The sequence below is a fragment of the Artemia sp. Qi Xiang Cuo genome, chromosome 9, assembly GCF_049724085.1.
Source record: "Artemia sp. Qi Xiang Cuo chromosome 9, ASM4972408v1, whole genome shotgun sequence".
NCBI lineage: Eukaryota > Metazoa > Arthropoda > Branchiopoda > Anostraca > Artemiidae > Artemia > Artemia sp. Qi Xiang Cuo.
In genome coordinates this window covers 5,845,416-5,855,316 of record NC_142802.1, presented here as the reverse complement: position 1 = coordinate 5,855,316, position 9,901 = coordinate 5,845,416, and positions in this window count along the sequence as shown.

Below are 9,901 nucleotides of genomic sequence, written 5' to 3'. Positions count from 1 at the left end.
ATTTTTGTTTATATATAAGTTATTCTATAAAAAAAAGGTGCGATAAAGGTTTAATTAATAACTTAGAGCCAAGAGCTGGTCTAGCAACAAGTAAAACAGGTAAGTTTCATAATTAAAACTAAAGGTAGAAATATCATTCAAAAGGTAATAAATAAAATAAAGTCAGTTTTTTAATACCATATTTTATGATTTTCTGAATTTCTGTATATTTTTATTTTATATTCATTCATATTGCCTATAATATGTAACATTGTGTTTTTATCCAATTTGAACAAGCGGGAAAAACCAAATATTAATATTATAGTTTAATGTTATTTGAAAAAAGTGCTCATATTGCCATTAAATAACAACAAGTTTATTCAACAGAAAGTAGGAAGCAATATTAAAACTTGAAAGGAATAGAGATTATCCCATATATAAGGGGAGCTTCCCCCTCCTAAACCCCTCACTTTTTACGCTAAGTTTTTATAGCTTTAAAAAAGTTCTTATTCCAACGTTTCAGCAGTTATTCTTAAAGAATTGGGATTTAGCGTAAAGAATGAGGGGTTGAGGAGGGAGTAGCCACCTTCATATACGAAATAATTTGTGTTCGTTTTAAGTTTTAATGTTGCTCGTTCCTTTTAGTTGAAATAAATCTGTTTATCTTATTAAATTTCTGATCGTTTTTCAAATCATGGCATGGCCTAACCAAGATATTAAACAGAAAAAACAATTTTTTTTCACGAGTAACATTAAAACTCAAAACGAACAAAAAGTATTCTGTATATGAAGGGGTTGCCCCCCTCCTCAATACCTTGCTATTCACGCTAAAGTTTTTAGCACTTTTAAAAAGCTTCCTATTTTAATTAAACGGCCCTTGTGTTTCAGGAGTCGTTCTTAAAAAATTGGGATAAACAGCCAAAGTTTAGCGTAAAGAGCAAAGTATTGAGCAGAAAGGCAATCCCTTCATATACGGAATAGTTTTGTTCGTTTTGAGTTTTAATGTTACTTGTTACTTTCAGTTGAAAATAACTTGTGTTTCTTAATTTCATTTCTGATCGTTTTTCAAATAATGCCGGTATATCTGGCTTACCCTTTATGAAAAATTCCCTTCCTCTATGGGAAACTCCTCCATGGAAATTTCCCCCGCGAAACATACACCCCCTTTAAAATTCCTTCAGGAATTTTAATTCCTGAAGAAATTCCATCCTCGCTGAAAATCCCCCCCCTCTTCTCTGTAACAGTTCTTGCAAACGAATCAGTCTGAAAATTTTCTTTAGCGTGCTTTCATTTATAAAAAGAAGACTTTAAGCTCTAATTGTTTTCCTCTTCGATGGAGATTTTTTCCCGGAAATCAAAACACGATAATATTTGATATTCTAAGCACCTGAAGCCCTCACAACATTTAAAGCAAGTTTTCATTATTTTTAAATACATTTTTACAAATGTTTAAATAAATTGAGACATTGTGTATAAATAGGAAAAGAGAAATATAAAATCGCTAAGAACAATGTTTTTGGTGGGACTTCTCAACACCCCCCCCTTCCCAAATAATGTCCTGGTAAGGCTTATGATGATCCGCCTCGCCTTTTCCACGTCTGTGTCAGTAGGCATGTGAATATAGTAGTTTGCGCTATATATACAAGTATTATTGCAATAGGAGCAATACTGTTACTCCGAATCCCCCCCCCTCCCCCAGCACCAAAGGGAAACGCGTAGACCAAAAATACTCCCGGGAATCAAGAAGGATTAGATATCAATTTCTTCTGCCTTCCCTTCCCCAAAGCTCATTTTATATTTATTTGAATGCTCAATTAGACTTGGGATATTTGGACATTAAAGTGCACTCTTTGAGCCACCTGACGCCCTCCCCCGCCGACAAAATGACCCGCCACCCCTCCTTCCTAATAGATGATGCGTAATTGTAAATCCCAATGATTTCAATAAACTTCAAATGAATTGACTTAGTTAAATCATGCATCAAGTTACCCCAAGGCACCTGAGGCCAACACAGCTAACTACGCTCCTTCTCTATCCCAATCTATTCAAAACCTTTCTCTTGAAACCCACCCAGGAAGTCCCAAATTCACTTAAATCTTCCATTAGGACATCCTCCCTTCCTATTTGGGGGCAACATGCTCTTCGTTCAACCCTAGACGGCTACTCGACAAGAACGCTCTTTGGGAATCTGTCATCCTTCATCTGCAGAACTTGACCTAGCCATCTCAACCTTTCTCTCATTATAGCCTTAGAAAGCGGGATTGATCACATTTTTCTTACAGCTTATTGTTTGAAACACGGCCAGTCAGTCATGTACCCAAAACCATCCAAAACCATTCTCTGGAAAACATCAAGCAAATCCTCCTCCGTTTTTCGGAACCATACCTGAGCACTGTCTTGTCATCACTGTAGCCTCCAATATCCTAATATTGGTCCGCAAACTTATCTTCCATTTCTTCCAAAATTTTTTCAAGTGTGAGAAAAAACTTTGGGCCTTGGCTATTCTACTTGGCTAAAATCTTACCCCACCATGTTTACTAATAATACTACCTAGGTAGGCCTGACTGCAGCTGTCCACTTAATCGATCTTCTCGTTACCCAATATTACCTCTTCACCTTCACTTATTTCTAGTCTTGGCGACTTAGTCTTCTAAAAATTAATTTTCATACCTATTCTTGCACCCTAAACTCGCAAAACTTCTAAAAAATTCATTCAATTCGCTAACATTTTCATCTATGATACTTAAAAAATCAGCATAATATAAGTCCAGGAGAGTTTTACTTCCCCAATTGATTCCGTGTTCTCCCATTGCCTTTGCTATGCTCATTAGGACAGGACCCATCAAAATTATGCATATAAATGGCACAGGACACAGCTCTGCATAACTTCTTATTTAATACCAAACCAGCAACTAATCTCATTTCCTACCTTAACTGCAGCAATGCAATTCTCTTTCGTAGTTCCCTCCTCAACACCTCCCCTTCCTCAACGCCTCGCTCTTTACGCTAAAGTTTGACTTTCTCACAACTCTATTTTTTTAAAAGATAAAAAACTTTAGCGTAAATATCGCGGCGTTGAGGAGGGGACAGCCCCTTTCATAGTACGGAATAATTTCTGTTCGTTTTAAGTTTTAATGTCGCTCCTTACTTTCAGTTTGAAAAACTTGTTTTTTTTTATTTAATTTCTGATCATTTTTTAGTTAATGCAGCTTTTATTTTGGCTCACAGTCATTGAATAAGTAAACAAAATTTGCATAAAAATTTTACTTTTCTTTTGCTAAATGGCTGTCTCTATATTTGGTCCTGGCGTAATTTACAAATTAACTTACGTAATGAACTTCTATATTCGTATATTTTTCTTCTGGCAAAAATACAAAGTTGCAGATCTTTGCAGATATGAGCTTGAAACCTATGTAATAGGGTTTTCTGATACGCTGAATCTGACGGTGGGATTTTCATTAAAATTCTTTCACTTGTAGGGGATGTTTCCCCCCTTGTAGGGGATAATTTCTGTTCGTGTTAAGTTTTAACGTCGTTTCTTACTTTCAGTTAAAAAAACTTTTTTTGTTTTGTTTAATAAAACTGAGGACTAAAGGGGTTTGATGACTCAGGCACTTCTCAGCTATTAATCTAAGAAGGAAAGTTTGGTCAACGCATCCTAAATAACTTCTGAGAGTGTTTCAGGTCATGCAAGTTTTGAGGAAGGCAGATGAAATCAAAAAGTATATCCCTCAAAAGATCATTCTTTATAGAAATACTGGAGAAACTCATATAAGCCCCATTTACAATAAACCTATTAAATCCAATCGTTTTTATATCTGTCCACAAAATCAAACAGTTCGGGGTAACAAACTGTAAGTAAGGAGCTACCCGGCTCAATAGTAACCAAAACTAAAAAACGGAAGTTTGATACCAATAGCTACATCAAAAGGATCAGATTTTTACGCTGATTTCAAATATATAAGTTTTATCAAGTTTTGTTTTAGCCATCAAAAGTTACGCACCTGAGAATATTTGCCTGATTTTTGAAAAAAGGAGAGAACACCCCCTAAAAGTTATAGAACCTTAATGAAAATCACACCGTCAGATTCAGCGTATCCGAGAACTCTATTGTAGATGTTTCAAGCTCCGATCTGCAAAAATGTGGAATTTTGTATTTTGTGCCAGAAGAAAGATCCCGGATGGCCCAGCACCGAACAGACTATCAATGGCGTCACTTTACAGACTATCTTGCACCTTTTTTTGTTTTAAATATTTTTCAGGAACACTCCCATCACCATTTAAAGGCTTATTCACACTAACATCACAAATCCATAGTTTGAATACACGATCTTCATCAGACATTTATATACCCCCGACACCGACAGCTAGGTCGGAATTTTCTCCTAGAATTGCGTGTGCTAGAAAGTGGAAAGCACTTCCGCAAGAGCTGAAGTCAAATACGTCTCTCGGCTCCTTTAAAAAGAATGTAAAAAAGTATCTAAAATATATAAAATTTATTTACTAGATTTATTTTATTATTATTATGTTTAGAATTTTTTGATATTAGTGTTATTTATTATATTTTAGTTTGATACTTCAAGGGGTGTGAGCGGAGAAGAAGTTGTGTTAAATTTATTGTTATTTGATGGCAGTTCGGGGTGATTGGGGAGGACAGGAGGCCACGCTGTATTTAGAGTGTGCTATTATTACGGGTTCAAACGTGCATCAATGCACAAGGAATTGAGTTAAGTGTATTTTTATATTTTTTTTGGATTAAAACCCATATTGAACTTGAACTTGGATGCGTGTCTGTTTTTTTCCCCATGGCGTGATCGTATCGACCCATTGGTCCTAGAATATCGTGGGAGGGCTCATTCGAACGGAAATTAAAAGTTCTAAGGCCCTTTTTAAGAGACCAAAAAAAATGGAGGGCAACTAGCTCCCCTTCCACGCTAATTTTTCCCCAAAGTCACCCGGTAAAAATTTTGAGATAGTCATTTTGTTCAGCATGGTCGAAAATATAATAACCATGTCTTTTAGGATGACTTAATCCCCCAAAGTCCCCGGGGGGAGGGCTGAAAGTTATGAACTTTACCCTATGTTTACATATAGTATTGGTTATTGGGAAGTATACAGACGTTTTCAGGGGGGATTTTTTCTGGTAGTGGGGGGGGGGTGTGTCAGGGTTATGTGGGAGGATCTTTCCACAGAGGAATTTTTCATGGGTGAAGAGATATTGCTATGAAGGGGGCGCCGGATTTCCCAGCATTATTTAAAAAAACGATCAGAAATTAAATAAAAAAAAACAAACAAGTTTTTCAACTGAAAGTAAGGGGAAACATCAGAACTTAAAACCAACAGAAATTACTACGTACATGATTGGGTTCGCCCCCCCCCCAGTCAATACTTCGCTCTTAAAGTCAGGGATTTTTTAGTACATTCATAAGAGCTATTTATTCTAATTAACGGCCTTTGTGATTAAGGGGTAATTTTTAAAGAATTGGAACAAAATTCAAACTATAGCGTAAAGAGCGAGGTATTGACTAGGGGGTTGAACCCCTTGATATGCGTATTAAAAATGTATGAATATAGAAGTTCGTTACGTAAGTTAATTCGTAAGTTACGTATATTTATTACTAATAAAAATGTTCGTAAATAAAATTAAACAAGTTTCGAGAACGCCATTTAACCAAATAAAAGTAAAATTAATATACAAATTTTCTTTTAATTTTTCATGTACGGTGAGCCAAAGTCAAAACCAGTATTAGTTCAAAGATATTCAAAAATTTAAAAAAAAGTTGTTTTAACTGAAAGTAAAGAGCGACATTAAAACTTAAAACAAACAGAAATTATTCCGTGTTTCTCACAACTCTATTTTTTAAAATAATAAAAAACTTTAGCGTAAAGAGTGTGGCGTTGTGATGGGGAACGCCCCTTACATATACGGAATATTTTCTTTTGGTTTTATGTTTTAATGTCGCTCCTTACTTTCAGTTAAAAAAAAACTTTTTTTATTTTTATTTAATCATATTTAGAGACATAGGATGTCTCATAGGATGGTAAGCGCCTGGTAAACGATTAGCCTTTTAAAAAGCTTTACATAAAATGAAAGCTGGAAATGCCATTGACTATCATATTTTTATTCAGTTCCCCTTTCATTTTTATTCAGTTTCCCCTTTACACAGTTTCCCCTTCTTCTTTTAGTTTTAACGTTTGTTTTAAATCTGGTTTCTTATATTGTCCTATGGACTTTTATCTTATTTTTTTATTAATTTATTCTGCACTGAAGACGGTCGAGCGGAGGTCTTGACTGAAATATTTGCATAGCTCTCATCTATTTTTTATTGGCCTCCTATCATCTATTCTATTATAATCATCTATTATTATCCTCCTTTTCTCTTCTTTACGATATTTTTGCCGTTTTGTCAACGCACCCTCTACGTTTTTTAAGACCACACTGTTCTTCTCTTAAAACTTTATCTACAGCGTCTCTAATTCATTCTTATATCCTTTCTTATAGAGGGATTTAATTAGAGTGTTCCTAAAATTTCTATGAACTTCCTCTGTTTCAAAAATCATATTCATATTCTTCAGTAATTTATCTCTAATTTCCTAACCCATCTTTCTGCAAAAATAAGGGTGTTACAAACCCTTCTGGGCCCATATAGATAGCGAGCCCAAATATTGCCCTCTAGACGAAGGGAGGCTAGTTAGTATATTGAGTCCACAGTTCATATAATTATCCAGTATGATCATTCTCTATCTCACCCATTATAAAAACCCGGACCGGGGTGCGAGTGCTCCAGAGAACGTTTTTGCAGATATAAACATAGGCGAAGTCAGATTAGCGGGAATGCAGGTTAGTGTGTTGTCGATTGTTTCCATCAACGTGCATTGAAACAATCGGAAACAGACTAACCCGCATTCCCGCTAATGCAGAAATAAGTGGGAGGAGCTTTTTGTTCGCACCGAGAACGAAGACCAGAAATGATCTGCGATAAGCTTACTGGTATATTCTGTCTACTGTGATTGAGTCATACCCGTCTCTCAGTCTTGTTCTAAATTACTCAGAGCTCTTTAAATTTGGCGCAATCCTTCCTCTCGCGATGATTCATAAACCTTTAATCTTTGTCTGAAACTGTGGGATACCGTGTAGAAATGAATTAAGTCTTTAAGAAATCATTCAGGTCAAATGAAGCGTACAAATACTCAGAGTCAATGTGCCAGCGCTGATTTAGTAAAGAGCAAGAGGAGTGCCATATTTTATTTATTTGTTCATTTTTTCCATTTTTGTCCATTTTATTTTGTTTTTGTTTTTTATTTTGTTTGTTTTTGTCCAGTTTTTCCATTTTTGTCCATTTTTGTCCATAATTTATTTATTTGTGCTATTTATTTCCGGTCACCTTGTATTGAAGGGGTTAATGTATAAACTCGGGAGGGGTTCACTCAGTCAAAAATTTAAAGTCCTCTTTAAGGACTGGAAGTGATCGACGGGAAATCAGTCCTTTGTCCTTTTTCGTGGAAATCAGGTCCTTTGTCCTTTTTTGCCACTGGGCACCTTTTTATTTCTCCTTGGGACGAGATAAAAATTTACAAAAATAGTAGAGACAGTCTTGAGGCCTTGCTGCTACTGTAGTTTTCAAAAAAGAAGGGTAATACATTTAACCATTTTAAACCTCTGGAAAAAAGTCGAATCATTTAACGTTTCATATCCTCCCAATCCTCTAACACCCTCAGTAATTTACCACCCTTGTATATCTTTGGTCTAAAATTACAAAAAAAATAAACCGACTATTCACAGAGAGAATTTAAAAAATCTATCAAACAGTTCAACCCGGCTCAATGGTAACCGAAACTCTAGTGACCCAGTGGTCCTAGAATATCGTGGGAGGGCTCATTAGAACAGAAATTAAAAGTTCAAGTGCCCTTTTTAAGTGACTAAAAAAAATTAAGGGCAACTAGGCCCCCTCCCACGCTCATTTTTTCCCAAAGTCACCCGATCAAAATTTTGAGATGGCCATTTTGTTCAGCATGGTCGAAAATATGATAACTAGGTCTTTTAGGATGACTTAATCCCCCCAAAGTCCCCGGGGGGAGGGCTGAAAGTTATGAACTTTACCCAATGTTAATATAGTATTGGTTATTGGGAAGTATACAGACGTTTTCAGAGGGGATTTTTTCTGGTAGTGGGGTGGGTGGTTCAGGGGTTATGAGGGAGGATCTTTTCATGAAGGAGGTTTTCACGGGGGAAGGGACATTGCTATGAAGGGGGTGCCCGATTTCCCAGTAATATTTAAAAAAAGATAAGAAATTAAATTAAAAAAAACAAGTTTTTCAACCTAAAGTAAGGAGCAACATCAAAAATTAAAACAAACAGAAAATATTACGTATATGATTGGGTTCACCCCCTAGTCAGTACCTCCCTCTTCAAGCCAAAGATTTGTTAGTACTTTCATAAGAGCTATTTATTCTAATTAACGGCCTTTGATATTAAGGGGTCATTTTTAAAGAATCGGAACAAAATTTGAACTTTAGCTTAAAGAGCAAGGTATTGACTAGGGGGCAAACCCCCTAATATACGTATTAAAAATATACGAATATAGAAGTTACGTAAGTTAATTCGTAAGTTACGTATATTTATTACTAATAAAAACGTTCGTAAATGAAATTAAACAAGTTTCGAGAAAGCCATTTAACCAAATAAAAGTAAAATTAATATGCAAATTTGGTTTTAATTATTCATGTGCGGTGAGCCAAAATCAAACCCTGCATTAATGCAAAAAGGTTCAAAAATTAAATAAAAGCCAAGTTTTTTTTAACTGAAAGTAAGGAGTGACGTTAAAACTTAAAACGAACAGAAATTATTCCGTATATGATAGGGGCTTTCCCCTCCTCAACGCCTCGCTCTTTACGCTAAAGTCTGACTTTCTCACAACTCTGTTTTTTTAAACAATAAAAAAATTTAGCATAAAGAGCGAGGCGTTGAGGAGGGCACAGCCCCTTTCATATACGGAATAATATCTGTTGGTTTTAAGTTTTAACGTCGTTCCTTACTTTCATTTAAAAAAAACTTTTTTTTTAATTTAATACACCTTAAGAACGTTTTTAGTTATAATATATTTGTCTTTTTGAAAGACATCGAATAAATTTGAGCCTTGTTGCCTGCTGCAACCCCAACCCTTTTATAATTCAACACCCTTGTGTTTTTGATCCAAAATTATCAAAAAATTCGTGGTACCGAACTGTAAGTAAGTAGCGACCCGGCTCAATAGTAACCGAAACTCTTAAAAACGAAATTTTGATACCAATAGACACATCAAAAGAATCAGATTTTAATGCTGATTTTAAATATATAAGTTTTTTCAAGTTTAGTCCTACCCATCAAGAGTTACTAGCCTGGGAATATTTGCCTGATTTTTGAAAAAAGGGAGAACCCCCCCCCCCTAAAAGTTATAGAACCTTAATGAAAATGACACCATCAGATTCAGGGTATCAGAGAATCCTACTATTGAGATTTCAAGCACCTGTCTGCAAAAATGTGAATTGTTTAGTACTTTCATAAGAGCTATTTATTCTAATTAACGGCCTTTGTGATTTAGGGTCATTTTCAAAGAATTAGAACAAAATTCGAACTTTTGTGTCAAGAGCGAGGTATTAACTAGGGGGCGAACTCCCCAATATACGTATTAAAAATATATGAATATAGATGTTCGTTACGTAAGTTAATTCGTAAGTTACGTATATTTATTACTAATAAAAACGTTCGTAAATAAAATTAAACAAGTTTCGAGAAAGCCATTTAACCAAATAAAAATAAAATTAATACGCAAATTTGGTTTTAATTATTCATGTACGGTGAGCAAAGATCAAAACCTGCGTTAATTCAAAAACGTTAAAAAATTAGATTAAAAAAACAAGTTTTTTTTAACTGAAAGTAAGG